The following is a 16,074-nucleotide window of genomic DNA, read 5'->3' as shown; positions in this document are numbered from 1 at the left end:
AGCTGTAAAATAAGGAAAAGTTTGTCATATAACAAAAGGAGTTGGACAGTTGAATAAAATTAAATCGGAATCAAACAGTGAAATAGAAGTGGAGAGAGGATTTTTTAATAGCTCTTACCAGTGGTCAGTTCTGGTCAGTAGTGGTCAGTTCTGGCCAGCAGTGGTCAGTTCTGGTCAGTAGTGGTCAGGTAGGCCCGCGAGACCCGATCCCCTGGACGGTTCCAGGGGTACTGAAGGATTTCGGCATCAACAGCTCTACATATGACACTTTGCAGAATAACGAAATGGTGTGGAGACGCGACATCAAAGTAGACAGCTTGATCTATGGAAGAACTGTTTCGATTGACCAAACTCTTGACCATTCGTGTACCTTCACTTTCAACCTGATGTTGACCATCGATGACCATTGAATAATGACCAGTTACAATGTATCTCGATCAAAACTCAGAAACAAACAAATGCCTTATTGCGACGATTATTCGAAATGTTCGATTAATATTTGTTCCTTGATTTTCTAGCTTTCGTCAAAATAGCGGTACTCTTTTTATGACTGTGCACAAAAACTAACTACGTGAATGGTCATGACTCATCTTCCATTCATTGTCGTTGAAATTTTTAACCCTATTCCGTCTCGAGTATTAGGAATTCTCGTCTAGGTCCTGCGTTCTGAGAGTTGCTCGTTTCTTGAACCGATTGACATTCGTGCCACGATGAACATCGATAACTGACAGGCATTGTTCGATACGAGGTCCTTTTCTGAGGTAGTGATTAAACTGTACCACTTATCGTCCCAGTAAAATAAAACGACACGACCATAGGTGTAAGGACAATTCAATAGACTCGTTAGCATCGATTATTTACGATGTCGCAATCGATCTTCTTGAAATATTTTGATTACTAATGAGATTTTACTTCTCCACCTTTTCGAAAAACTTAAAAATTTATTCCAGTGTGTGATAGTGCATCTTAAAACTCTATACATAAAATAGGATCTCTTCTTCAAATTCTTTGTACAATTCACATCTCTAAAACTATGACATACTTTTCCATAAAAATAATTCAATAAAATAATAAAATTCAATAAATAATAAAAAAATAATTCACGTACCTCAGCAAGATACACATAAACAACAAAGTATCAAACCAATATCTTAAACAGTTTCTCCGTCAAAAATTCCAAAGATGTCCTCCATTGAATGGAACCCCGCGTACTCGGGGAGAGAAAACGAATGGAGCAAAGTATCCTAAGCAAAGACCATGGTTCCTTCTGTCATTCGTAATCCGTAGTTATGCGAACTTGGCGACCGGAACGCAATCGACGGGGAAACAGCCGTGTGCCGGTCGATGGAAAAAGGCGAAACTGTGGGCAACGCATGATTAACTTTTCGCGCGGCCGCTTCAACGGCTATTCTCGATCTCGACGTAAATGCAATTATCCACCTACTTATTCTAGGTGGCAACAGGCGTCGGAGAGCGCATAAATATTCCGGCCTGACGTAAAAATCGGGTCGGCGAGATGCATGTCGGGACCGGGCAACGCAACGCAATGGGCTCGAGCGTTGCTCGGACCAATCGCGAGGCGAGAGACGTGCGTGCTTTATGCATGCTCCGCGAACGCGCAAGGACATGCCGAAAGGGTACGGTATCCGTGACTGCGTTATTAACGATATTCCACGGCACCGGGAGTCGATAAAATATTATGCTAATCGACGGCAACACGGGGAAATCTATTTTAGAGTACCTCGGTTTGCTGTCGAACGAGAACTGCTTTAAGTCGATCTCGCGGGGAATTCGTAATGGTTTTCGATACAGCCACGTTTCCCAGAAAAACTTTACATGGACCCATTCATCTATGCACGCCAGTATTTTTAATAAAATATCCGTGGAAACGTAATCTTCCTGGAGCTACTCTAACCCCTATGAACGTCCATTTTGTATCGTTTTGAAAAATGTTTCAAAATATCCTTGCAAGATTTCACAAAATTATATAAATATGTAGCACTCCTATGTGGACATAAAAGATCCTCCAGTGAGCCATTCCAGGATTAATATTTTGGAAATAATGAGTGACTGTATTATCTTTTATATGATAAATTTTTAAAGTATAATGTATAAATGTAAAATTGTGTCGAATCGTCGTTGGATTACAATTTATATAAAAAATGTGGACGACGAGTACGCTTCACGACTGATAAACAGATTTTTGCGAATCGATTCATCCGCGGTTATGGTTTCCCGGCAAAGTTTCGTACGAAACTGTTCGTATATCCTCATTACCGTGTCGTTGCGGGTTCCAAGAACAGCCGATGTTGCAATAATTGTGCGGAATGTGGACTTCCAGCGGGTACAAGTCGTAATAAGCGGCGTTCGTGTATTTAGCCGACTGTCGTACGGATCGCGTTATTCGTCGAGCCGCTAAATTACCAAAAAGGTCACGGGGTTCAACGATTACTGGTTTTCGATAAAGCTTCATAATTGCGGTTATGGTAATTTGTCAGCAGCTTTCGTCGAGAGTCATCGTCCACTTTCAGCCGCATTCCGAGAGACCCAGCGACCAGTCGAAAGCAAAGTTAATCTGGCAAAAGGTAAATTTTCTCAAATTCTATTCTACCCAAACATATTACAGGCAAAACCGAAAAAAAATTTGAATTAATTATTATTACCCTTACGAATCATTTATTTTTAATTTTCTGTTTTTCTTTTCCATCGTGGCTCGTTTTACTTAACAAATCTGTCTCCTCCGAGCAAATAGAAAGCCTCCTATAGCTTAGGTCGCGTAAAAACGCGAAGTAGATTAAAGGAGGCAATCAAACGTTAACGATAACCGATGATTGGCCAATTGATTTCGATCCAGGCAGAGTTCTAGGATGCGCAACACCGAGCCGAGAAAACGTTGCAAAAGACGTGGAAGGAGGGGACCCAGACTGCACCCATAGCATAAACATAGACAACAGGCACGAGAGTCTTCGCTGCAATTACGATATAGCCGTCGATTGGATTTTTAGCGCGCGTCGATCCGTGAAAGCTGACACGATGCAGAGACACGACCACTTATCATGGAAGCACACCCGGCGATTGCGCCAGCGATGTTCTCCGCGACGCCGCCGCGAAAACGATCCGTGATTATAGTAATCTTCAACTATTTTGGCCGGTCGGTGCCGTCGAGAAGCAGCCACCGATGCACCTTTGTCGCTGGTATCCCGAACCCTCGTGACGCTGTCACTGTTTGCTTTAACCTCTCACCTCGCTGGATCGAGTCGCTTTTATTCTCGACACTCGAACGAACGATCGTAATCGGCAGAGAAACGCGTCTGATCGGGGAAAATAGTCGAAAACGACTCTAATTCCATGGTTTATCAGCCTTCGACGCGGATAAGGCCCGCATAGTTCCTTTATCGGCTTCGATCCCCCAGAGATTTCGAGTTCGATTCTCCCGTAATCGTCGATCCTGATCTAACGAGCGTTTGCGCGGCACGATAACGTTCGTGTCGCCGTGCAACGGTGCACATCCTCGAGGAATATTACCGCTACCAACGAGGGCAAATTGCGGCTTATCGAGTATCGAATGATAATTTCGCGAGGGCCACGCCCCCGTGCCGAATTTCCATGGAGGATCGATCGATCTCACCGATGTTCTTGTTTGATATACGAGCCGTACGAGGACAACGATCGCTATCTCCGAAATTGAAAACTTCACCGAGCTACCGGGAAGACGTTTCCCCCCGGTGATTTCGATGCTTTGTGTCTCGCGGTCGTGCCTCGCGGTGTCCCAGAAATCCGAGTACGACATTGTTGGTCCGCTCGAAACGACCCAGGAATCACCCAGCGCATTCATCCTGATGCACCATAGCGGTGAAGCCACCGAACGTCCCGGATTTCAGACTTTTTCTCTTGCAATTAAAACTGTTGCAGAGTGTACTCGATTGGACATACGTCGATGATCAAAGTTTATTAAGTTTGTAAGAATATGTTAAAGTATGCGATAAAACACAATTAAGTGTAGATACTGTTTCACACTTTCGTACGTTTCGAAACATTTGTGATTTTATTTATTTTTGTTTTTGGAAACAATATAAAACGAACGTGGACCTCGTAGAAAGACTCGCGAGACAATGTTAAAATATGTCACCCGAATAACTGAAATATTAATCGTGCGTGTAAGTGGACCCCGACTGGAGAATGTGCGTGGAGGAAATGTATCGCCAGAGAGGATCGATAGGTGCGTTTTGTGTAAATTCCGCGCACAATGCGAACACGAATGTTGAGTTCGAGCCACCTGTTAAGGGCAGGCGTAAAGTGCCGGTAATTGGGATCGAAAATTCACACGCTACGGTGACCGCAATTGATGGCCAAAAAATTCAGTCGTCCGAAAGCGATCCTCCGTGGTAATTGCACGTTCTCCGGTTACGGATAATTCGCCAAGTGTCGGATCGAATTTTACGATTCAATCGTTCCGACGTTTCGCGGAAGTCCCGCGACACGTTCCTCGACCAATGACGTTACCGCACGTTGACCGTGAATTTGCATGATCAAAAAGTTGATTCACTCTTTTCCATTCTTTAAATTATTTCCAAATTTAACGTAGCGTCAAAAATATTAATACTTCGTCTTATCTTTGGTATATACATCCAAAATATTATAATTGAAATAAAAATTTGTCTACTCAAACGAATACGTTTCACAAATAAATAAATGACAAAATGGCTGTCCCTATTTCTGGCTAATAATCCTAAGTAATTTTTCAATAATCCCCCGAGCGTCCTTAATTAATGTTTATTGAAAAGATCAAAGGGATCGGCGGTCGATATTTCAAACAATCGATCACTGATTTCATCATTCACAGTTCGCGTCGTCTTTCAGACGATTAATCGATCATCTTTGCAAGAGATACACGGTTAATCAGTTTGTTGCGTCGTATTTGTTATTTATAGAGGAAGTGAAACACGCAACAGCTGTGCCTTGTTCCTGCGACTTAGAATCGAGGTATCAAACACTTCGGAAAGAGAGCAACGTAAATCGATTCGGCGTCCGTTTGAAAAATTGAAACTCGCTGCGAGCGAAGGAACAGGAACACGAAGAATATAATCATTTTTCCAAGCGTTTCTCGCTAGCAACACTCTCCTTTTCAGCTGCTCGTTTACGAAACGAACTGAATCTCCGCGAGTCGTTCGCTGAAACGATTATTCATTAAAGTTGCAATTAAACGAACATGCATACACTTTAACTTGCTTCGAACGCGGTTTTCCGGTCGGTTGAACCGTTTCCGGTTCGCTGCTGTTCCTGTAAAACCTTTTTGTTGTCTAAACCTTGAACGTTGCCTACTACTCTTTCTCCTACTTATTTGTATCGTTGTGAGAACAGTTTAGGAAACATTTTCTAACAAGCTTTCGTTATTGCAACTAGACATTTTTATTTATAATTAATTTGCTCTGGATAAAAGACACAAAATACAATGAACAATATTTACTGAAAGATCAAGTCTACTATTTACAAGAATATTTCTCTAATTTCGATTTGTTTATTATTGGTGCGCCACTCCCCCACGTCCACGGACGACACAGTTCGAATAGTTTAACGTTCGGTGAAACGATGCTGGCGCGACCGAACGTTCGTTTAAACGGTGTCCGGATAATGGAGGTTCTACCGTATCACGAGAACTAACGGTAAGCACCGGGAAGAGGAAAAATCACGCGAACGAACAACAAAGCACCATTAGAAGCGAGGGCGACATTGTCGGCGAACGATAAAATACGAGGCTGAACGCCGTTTTCGACAGATCGCGATAAACTGGCTTGTAAATAGATAAGAGCGCCACGGATAGATCGTTCGCGAGCGCTCTGATTAGCGACACGTGTCGCGATGTCGACGCCTTCGAGAGTAATAATTACTGTAAGATCCCGCTTAACGCTCGGTGTACGTTCGTTAAACCGTAGAAACCTCGGATAAACAGCTCGTAAACATCGTTAACCAAGCCCTATGCAAATAGGAACAGACGGAAATGCAAACGTAAACAGAACGCTTGCTGAATTTAACGGTTTAAGGGTAGATGTAAAATAAAATCGTAACTTCGAGATTGTAAAATTTTGGCAAATTGCACAGAACAGAACCCGCTAAATTCGATGTATGAAAATATGAATGGAGAATTTAGTGGAACGAGGCGAACGATAGAGGTTCCCAGCCTCGGGGAGAATTCCTTGTTTCGCGTGCGGCTTTATTTCGAGAAAACTGCCACGCTTTCAGAAAATAGAGAACAGTCGGCCCCGCTATAGCGCGAACGGGAAGTTCGATCATCGGCAACCGGTCGCACCGGTCAGCGGCGCGAAGTCGACTTCTGATCGCTGTCGCCTACATTCCTGAATCCTGTAGATTCTGAATTATACGCAAAGGTCGGACCGCCGCTTTTCTGCAGCGCGGCGAGCTGTCAAAACGTTACATAAACAAGGCTTACGGTTACGGATTTACAATGCGTAACAGGGAACACGCGAATCCGCCGAGGAAATTAATAACCTGGAAAGTTACTCGAAAAACAAATCTCGTCTGTGCTTCTGTTCAACCACCTCCTATCGGTAATAATTTAATTTGACAAAATTGCCTTGGTCTACAGTCTCACGTACATACGTAGAATTCGAGTCATCGGAGGACTAAAACAGAAAAAATTATATGGAAAAAAGAAACAGAAATTTTAATCTCGTATTAAGACCTACTTTTGATCCGAAAAGGATCTAATCGAATCAAATTGATACATTTTTCGCAAAAAACTCGTTGATTCAGGGAGACGCGCCCACTTTAACTGTCCGCGAACACGACGCGATACACGGTGCCCTTAAACGGAATAATCGATCTTCTTTTTACTAGATATACTGGTAATGGCAGGTTGAAAATGCTACTTTCTTCATTAATGCCTAACCCTGATTTTGTTTCGAAACTAAAGGAACGCGAGCGTGAATAGAAGCCACGTCGATTGAAATTATCGGTCGTCGAGGCTAAAGAAGTCACTGCTAAAAAATTGAAGTAGGCGCGAAGAAAGTTTCACCGTCGCGTAACTTTATCCGCATTGCATCCTGAAGGTTTAACATGGCAGATAAATTCAAGACGACCCAATAAGTAGAAAGTTTCATTGTATTCAATGAGAAGAAGAGGGAAGCGCATACCTGGGCTCGCAAAATTCAACACACGATCGAGCAAAAAATCGAGAAACGAAGTACGGAGAAAAATATTTCGGAGCAACGGTACCGCGGTTCCTGGAACTCGTATGTTTTAATAAAAGTAACATATTTAGCAGACGCTGATTATAAATACAAAATGGTGCATCTATCCTTTGAAAATATATTTAAAACTTGAAATCTATTTCTTTTTAACGCTCTATACAAACCTATGGATCCAATATGGTGGATATAGTTTCTGAATTTAATATTTCCAATTTCAAATTGACAATCGGCGACCTCATAGTCCCAAAACAAGTTTCACCGTAATATATTTGATAGGAAAATTCGTCGAAAGAAGTAAAAAGCGTACCTCCGCCGACCTAGAGGAAGAAAGAAGAAGAACTGTTGTCGTAAACAACTGCTTTGCAAGGTAAGAGGAAGAACAAGGCGAGAGGGAAGTAAAGAGACCGTCGGAGGTGTTCGCTCTTTATGGCCGCCATTTTAAGAACAGGAGATGTACGGGGGATTAAGCGGAATTTACAATTAGAAGCGGCAAACAGCGAAACGTATATTGCCCCGCACGTGAACGATGCTCGTTGTACAAAACGACGACGCTGACGAAACGCGCGCCAAGAAGAAGTAGGACGGACCGGAGCATCCTCCAGGCTTCTGCATTGTTCCTGAAATCAAATTTACGGCCGCGGCGATTGCCGCTTTCGAATAGCCGGTGCCCAACTATGCGAGTAGCATCAAATTAACGACACGATTTCTAAACACTTTTCTCCCGAAGCTGGCGCGAGCTCGCCGCGTCTACCCGTGGCGCTTTAATAAGCGCACACGCGAGCGATGCAATTTTCATTCCCCCGACGCTCGACGGTTTTTGTTCCTAGAACCCGTACGGATAATGAAAATAATTATATTCGACGTAACGCGGCTGCGATTCCGCGAATCTTGACCGCTATCGTTCATTCATATGGGGATAATTCTCATTAGGTAATCGTTTCAACCGAGATATCTAATAAAATTGGATGTTCAAATTAGACCAGTGACTCTAATATACTCGGGGAAGAATAATTAAGAACTTTTTTAAACATCTACAAAGTTCGTCTACTTGCATTAGGATTTGTTACAATTTCTGTGAATCATAGTCTGTGCTATCAGTTTTTCCCAAACATATAAAAATAATATTTTAGAAAACATTTGTTGCTACTTCGAATTTGTAAAATACATGAATGTTAATTTATAGCTATTTATATTTACTACTAGTCATATATGAATTTCCAAATACAAGCTCTCAGAGTAGATTATACCAAAGAGCACTAAATCAAACTGCAGAGCAAACAGCTCCTCATTGTGTTTACATAAACAGAGTGCAGTGTTGTCGAACTTGATCATGCAACTCTATTAATCACACCAATGGAAAAATATCGCGCAAACACAGGTTCGCGAACGTTTTCCATCGGAGTTGCGATTTGAAAAAAAAGAACAGAACGACCGAGAGATTGACATTTATAAGAAAGTAAAGCGTAAACTGTACGACCAGGAAGTTTAAATTGATAGCGTGTTTAGTTTTTGTACAATAAAATTGTGAAGGTAACATTAATATAAACGCCGCCTCGAGTGATTTCAATGCGTGGCTACGCGAGTGATTTCAATGCGTGTTAATAGCGAGTGATTTCAATGCGTGGTAATAGCAAACGATTTCAATGCCCGCTAACATCTAGCAATGTAAATGCACCATTTACGCGTGTTATTTGTTAAAAAGCTATAACAATAATTAAACAAATACAAAATCAACCATCATTCACCCGTATTATTTGAAAAATAGTATTATAATTTCGCTTCTTCGCCGATTCGACTCTCTCGAAAAGAAATTTTCCGTCGTGATATATTTGTCGAATAAACAGTGTAATGGGAAAAATTGTTCGACAGTTCCATAACTAGATACCTTATCTCGCAGCATTGAAATATTGAATACTCCGAACAAACAACTTGTTACGCGTAAGTGCCGTATAAATGCATCGACAACTGGCAACGATACTTGACTCTACTTGTCCAGCAGTATGAAACGTCAACATCAAAAGATATACAACCATAACGCATAATGTACGGCATTCTTGAAAAGTGTGCGAGATAAAATCCACTACGGTTAACTCTTAACGCGGAGCTGAACTCTAGCACGGTGCAGGATATATCGAGTTAACTCAAACATGATTTATATTTGTATATTTCTGTCGGGTTATAATAATTCTTAAAATATCGTTTCGCGTGGGCAACAATGAGCGACAAAGATCTAAAGAGAAAATTCCTCGATGAAAGATAATTATCTCGAAAACTATCGGTTTACGTGACACATTGAATTTCAATAGGATAACAAAAATTGCATGATTTAAACAATCTGTACAACATGACTGTCCCCAGAAGCGTTAAATTAAACGATAGAAGAGGAGTAGGAGGAGGGACTTTTGCACAAAAGTCTCGATCTTCGGTGCATCGCGTTTTCCATTGATTTTTCTCGATTCGTGCCTTTTGTAAGCGTTACACTGACAGCGGTGTTCGGCCATTGCATTTGCCTATTTACATCGCGGAATAAATTACAAGCCGGCGTAACATAGTCGTCGATCGCGGCGTAAAAACGATAAGGGTTACGGACGCTGACGGCGTCGTTGTGTGCGTGAAAATCCGACTTAAACGTCCGTTCCTTGCCTTTTCTCTCCCTCTGTATCGGCGGCGGAGAAGTGAAGGGGGCGAGTAATAGGTTACGATAGTGCAAATCATCGATGCAACGAGGCTGGATGCAAATACATCGCCGAGCGAGTATGGTGGTCTCCGCGGGGAACACGTAGATTGATAGAGGAGGCAAAAATTTGTGTAGATCGGACGATAAATGGGAAGAAAGTTCGCGATGAGTTAGAGACGCTGAAAGATGTCCCCGAGCGTCGACGAACCTTCATCTTTCATTCAAAACGCTCTATTCGTTTCAACATTTCTATTTTTTTTTTCGAACTAAACTTTTTTATTAGACTGCAGAAGACGTAACTGGTTCGCGAGAAATTTATTATATTATTGAAAAATTCAAAGGACAATGCCCCCAAACGACCGTAGAATAAACACAGAACATCTTACGGTGTTAATTTATCAACGAAATTGGTCAAACTGGTGGATTTTCGTTTCGACGAATATTTAATAGAATAAGTATATTTTAGAGTAACGATCAAATTCACGATAAATGGCGGCTAACCCACAGCGAGTTCCAAGCAGCCCCACGATACCAAACCCCGACCGTCCGTCATGCTTGACGTGAAAATACGCTGGTTGTAAAATAATTACACATCCCCGCGACATGGTAGCAAACTGCAAATTGGCCCCGAAGACAAAATGAATTTTACATGGTTTCCATGTTTCGTTGATTCGAAGGTGGACGTGCGTGGTCTTTCCGTGTATTATACGCCAGGTATTAAAATTGCCGGTACGAAGAAGAGTGAACCCTCGCGGCTCTCTGCTAACCCGTTTCCGAGCGGAGCCGCGTTTTCACGTAAATCCATTTGCGCCGTGCTAATAGGATGAATTAAATCGGCTGATACGGCTGCCAGTCCACGGGACCGATGATGCTTCTCTTCTCCCCTGGGAACGAGGCTCGCGGAAAATCTTTGCGTGGCATCGCGAAGCGGACGACGGTGATTTACGACCCATTATCCACGTCTGATCGGGGGAATCGCGTAACGATGGCTGCAGTGAAATTAATCGCTCCCGGTAATTATTTCGTCGGTTCAGTTTCTCGGAACGATTGCGCCGGCTATGGGAGAACATCGTGTTGCGAGCACGTCGGTGTTTCGGACCGAGATTGCGTCTAAGTACGCCCGTTAAGGGGGTTACGAAAGGGTAACGGGCTGGAAAACAAGCTGGATTTTTTTGACACCGCTCCAGAAGACAGGCATATCATTTTATCGAACGTGTATCTATTGCCTAACACGTATTACAAATCTACTACATTTCGTACCAAGGTAAATTGATTCTTCGAACTTTCTAACATTGGATCTTGAAATAGATATTGATACATGGAATATGTAAGGATATTATTCATCAAATGGGAGGAAGAAAGTTCTGATAAACAATTTTCTATGTCGCGCAGTAGTGTCCTGTTCGATGACTGAAATTCCACCTGTTTCCTGGATCATTTCTGTTTATGAACGAATAAAATTGTAATAATAATTTGATAAAGTAAGGAAAATTCCTAAAAACTGTAAAAAGGTTACAGTAAATAGTTACTTTAGGTATGGCAGCTTTGATGATCTTAAACTTGCTAGATTTATAGTTTAGTTGTAGTATTTACATTATTTTCTCCTTGCAACGCACTTTCTACGTCTGTTATTAACAGCACTTATAGACACACGATCACGTATCGAAAAACACTCCGTTAAAACAGGAAATTGTTTCTTTTATCGAAAGAGAAACACGTTTAGCAGATAACATCTTCCAGCGTAAGGAAAGGGAAACATAAACGCGACCGAATTGCTATTTGCACATTTTTGAGCAATAAACAAGCACTTATATTTAAATTATATGCACCTGTTCAAGAAATATTCGCAAAAGCTGCCTCATTTTTAACATACTATCGTTATAATATGTGTCGGTGATAAGATACAACCGCCTGTTTACGATCCGATGACTTTAATTACGCGATGGAGCCTAGAATCTGGTAACGCGTCATCGGGGAAAATAGTGCTGAGTAAATAAAGAATACAAATATTTAAAAGCGAACGATTTCTCCTACAGCTTTTTTAATGGCGACTTATTCGTACGCCACTTACGATCCCATTTGAAATAAATCTCGTTAGGCCGCAATACTCGAACCATTGCCAATTGAGATGTTCCGCCGTGAATTAACAGTGTTTTCCAACCGAACGGTAAAGCAATCGAATCGTTGATATTCAAATTAGACCGACACAAGTGCGCCGTGTGCGTGTTTAAAAATAAACGCGTGAGTCGGTGTAATTTCACGGTTGCGCGATTTAGTTAAGTCGAGTTCCCCGTAGCGGGGGCCCGGTTCTGCGATCGCGGGAATTCGATGAAATTAATTACGGGAACACAAAAGCTCGTGCAAACGGACAACGAGTTTCTTTACTCCAAAAGACGGAAACGATGGATCAGAGATTCGTTCTCGCCGAATATCGTATTCGATCGCTGGAGAACGACTCGATGGACAGTCTAACGAATAAAATCGTGCTTCATCGACGATACTACGGGACGACAAACATCGTTTTATAATTTTAATTCGCGGGATCGTCGACGACGTCCGCCCGATCGTCAAAGAAACGCCGATGAACCTGACCGAAGGTTTCACTTTCCTTCGTTTCGAGGAATTATCGAGAAGAACGGCGCATGAATAATTCATGCGTGCATAGTTCCAAAGAATGATTTGCTTAATGACTCTTTTTCCCCCCTCCCGGATGACCGGCTATCTAGCTTGTATCTACAGTTATTGTCTCCGTCTCGTTCACGCGAACCTTGAATCTTCCTGTTGACCCAAAATAGCGCCAGGATGCCGCGAAAAATTCGCCAACGGTCGCTCATGAGGTCTGCGAACGCAACGTCGGTGTCGATACACCATGTATATCGCGTTAATAATAAATACGATCGGTATTGTACGATCCTATCTTCGTTTTCATCTTCGCGGTAAATAACCGTTCCTTAAAATTTCTAAACTCGTTTACGACTTTCTATTCATGTTTTCCGCGAAACGTTTTCTGATTATCTCTACCAGGCTCACAGGGGATAACCTCGACGCTCCTTTCCCAAGTATCTTTTAACCGTTTAACGCGTTTGTTAATGTTAACTGGCAAAAACTAAAAGTTGGAACCTTAAGACCAAAATAAAAAATATTTAATAATGCGTTCTTCTAATGGATGACGTACTTATTTATTAATATACATTTCTGGTGTTATTAAGAAACGAAAATTACAATATCAAATAGCTGGTTATTAATTTAACACATTACAATCCAATTTTCTCACGGTTCGAAACCACTATGTTGCTAACGACTCTTCTACAGGGCGTTCCGTTTCGTTCGAATCCAAGGAACATCGACAGAGTTATTCGTTTTGTACGACTCGAGCATTTTCGTCGTCTTTTCAAGCAAACGGTAGTAGCTAACGTGTTTCTGAATATTTTTTGTTAGCAGAGAACATTAAATTCGATCTCGATATCCTGATTTTTAAAAAAACTCGTATTTTAGTACAACCGTTAAAATAACCAGTTTCGATAAAAAGTATGTGCGTTCGATGTCTGTAAATGTAACGTAAATAAAAATGTTTGCTTATCGGAATATTTGCTCTTCGAATAGAACCGTCTTCGCGTACCATTGCAACGTAGATATTCCAGACGCACGCGTTAAAGGAAAGATCCTGTAGTCGAAAGACTAGTTTCCATACGGGCAGATCTCCGAACGCGGCGCAAGAAATTACATAATGCAACGACCACGTACCTATCGAGAACACGAAACTAAATATTAACGGCCACGGATACGCTAAACTTAAGGCACTAAATGGTATCTTAAGTAAAATCGACGATAAATCATCCTCAAGCCTAAGTACCCGCCCGGTTTAGCGTTAACGATAAAACTGCCGTAAAACATACGATCTTGCCAGTATTTTCTCTCCTCCCCGCCGTAATACGAAAAGATCGATGCCATTTCGACGAGAGATTAGGTCTTTCCATCGCGAACGCGACGCTGGGAATCGCGGCTGTCGTTCTTGCGCGTCTTCTTCCGACGAATTCGTGATCGTACGTGGCCTATTTATGCCTAATTGGAGCGGCCGTCGCTCTGAATTTTACGGCCACTTAATTGCACGGAAGGAAAGTACGCGTACGCGTACGATGCATCTCCTACGCGGGATCTTTTAAGCAAATAAACCGACGACAGAAACGTCTTCTCTCTCGAGGGACACGCGCCGATCGCTTACAGTTACTCGTACCGCGCGTTTATGTTTGCATTCTGCGCTTACGTACTCCGGTGTCGGTAATTATAGGGTCGATGTAACATTGTCCAGACGTTCTCCTGGAAAACGGAGATCGTAATGTAGCAATTATGTTCTGCCCGTTGACTAAAAACACGTAAATCCTCGTCACGAACTCCACGTAACGGATCGGAGAAACTCAGACTCTTCGTAAAACCTACCCTCGGATGCTGCGAATGAATACAAGTTCAAGCTATTAGGTCGAATAAGAAATTACGACGATTCACTATCCGGAAACTTTATGCTAACTGCGATGGGTCAACGCATCAATTTTAACCGTGGTCCAAATGTGCCTTACTTTTTCGACGAAAAAAAAAAATTTCAAGTTGTTCTGAAAAAATTATTTTCGGTTGTGGGGGTTAATCACAATCATTATTGGTGAAGAGACCCTCGAATTCCTACGCATTTTCGAGACAAAAATTCAGGAATGTGGACAAATTTTTCAAAAATTTCATATCGTTCTAAAAAAATTATGTTTGGTTGCAGGGGTCAATTACAATCATTTTCGGTCAATAGACATACCCTCGAAATTCTACGCACTTTCGAGAAAAAAAATTCTGCACTGAAAATATTATTCGTGACCAGAAATGTTTCCCTGAAATCTCAGCGCGAGAAATATTGCTGGGAGACGGAATTACGAGCGGTTAATTTAAGAATATTATTTACGACGTTCCACGTCAAATACGACACGGTGAGAAACTATGAGCAACCATCGCTAGCGTCGCGAGAGACCGTTGAAACCCGAGGAATGCGAAACATTCCGTTCACGAAGATAATTCCGAGCCAAGGGATCGAGAAAGATCCTTGTTTCCGTGTACCCGCGTCTGAAATCGTTCGGATTAGAACGTTGGACGTATGCGTTAATTAATGTAATTTTTCCACAAATAGACTTGTGTTTCAAAGAGAATGGAGTTTCCATTTTATTTCCAATATCGCAACTCGTAATAATACGATTATAGTATGTAGGTGAAAATTCAGTAAAGTATCGGTACCAGTTAAGGTTCGAGGTGGTTTTTGGTGATTTTCTGGTTGCTTCTGCAAGTCGAACGCCCTGTGGCGACTGGAAGAAGAAGAGGAAAATGGTCAGGAGGAAGCAACCGGTCGTCGTGGAAAAGAAAAAATCTCATATAGCGGCGTTCAATTTGATACGACAGCGACTCGCGGGTCGATCTCAGGCTGATTAGGCCGCTCCGTGGTGCACCTACTCATTAATGCGCGTACCGGCGGAGGAAGAGGAGTCGGGCACAGTCGAGTCGCGTTACTTTAATAGACGTAGCAAAACTAATGGATGACGGGAATAAGAAAGTCGGACTTCTCGTGGCGCGCACGCTCGAACATCGCAAAAAACACGCCGGCTTATCGCCGCCTTCATCTTATATTCTGTTTTTGCCACGAATAATTGCAACAAACTGGCATACTACAACAACCCGTGGACGTCTCCGGTTTCTCGAATCCGTGGCACGAAAACCCGTGATTTCGACGCGGACGGCCGAACGCGAATCAACCGCGTTAAATTAAAAACGTCGGGTCCTCGGGGATCTTATCCGCGATGAAATCGCACGTATTAGATGGTCATGGCGGTTGAAACCGTCCGCTTTGATCGCTTTATTATAACGCTGTTCCGTATCGTTAATTAACGTCTCGAAATATATAAACTCGACCGCTTTAGTGCAACATTTACCTCGCGAGCGTAATTAGAGTCCGGCGTTCTCAGAACGTTTAACCGAATTATTGCATTCTGACTAACGCCGGGGCTATTTATACATTTTTTATCGAGTGCCTAGACTAATTTTTTAATGGTAGATATTTTTCGTAATTTTATTCGTTCGTTCGATTCTCTTCCTTCCCGGAGAGAAAGGATTGGAAACTTTGGTACGGCTTTCGCGGCTGTTATATTATTAATATGAAATTGA

The sequence above is a fragment of the Colletes gigas genome, unplaced genomic scaffold, assembly GCF_013123115.1.
Source record: "Colletes gigas isolate AHSC1104 unplaced genomic scaffold, ASM1312311v1 Colletes_gigas_Sc00026, whole genome shotgun sequence".
NCBI classification, from domain to species: domain Eukaryota; kingdom Metazoa; phylum Arthropoda; class Insecta; order Hymenoptera; family Colletidae; genus Colletes; species Colletes gigas.
This window is presented reverse-complemented; position numbering follows the sequence as displayed.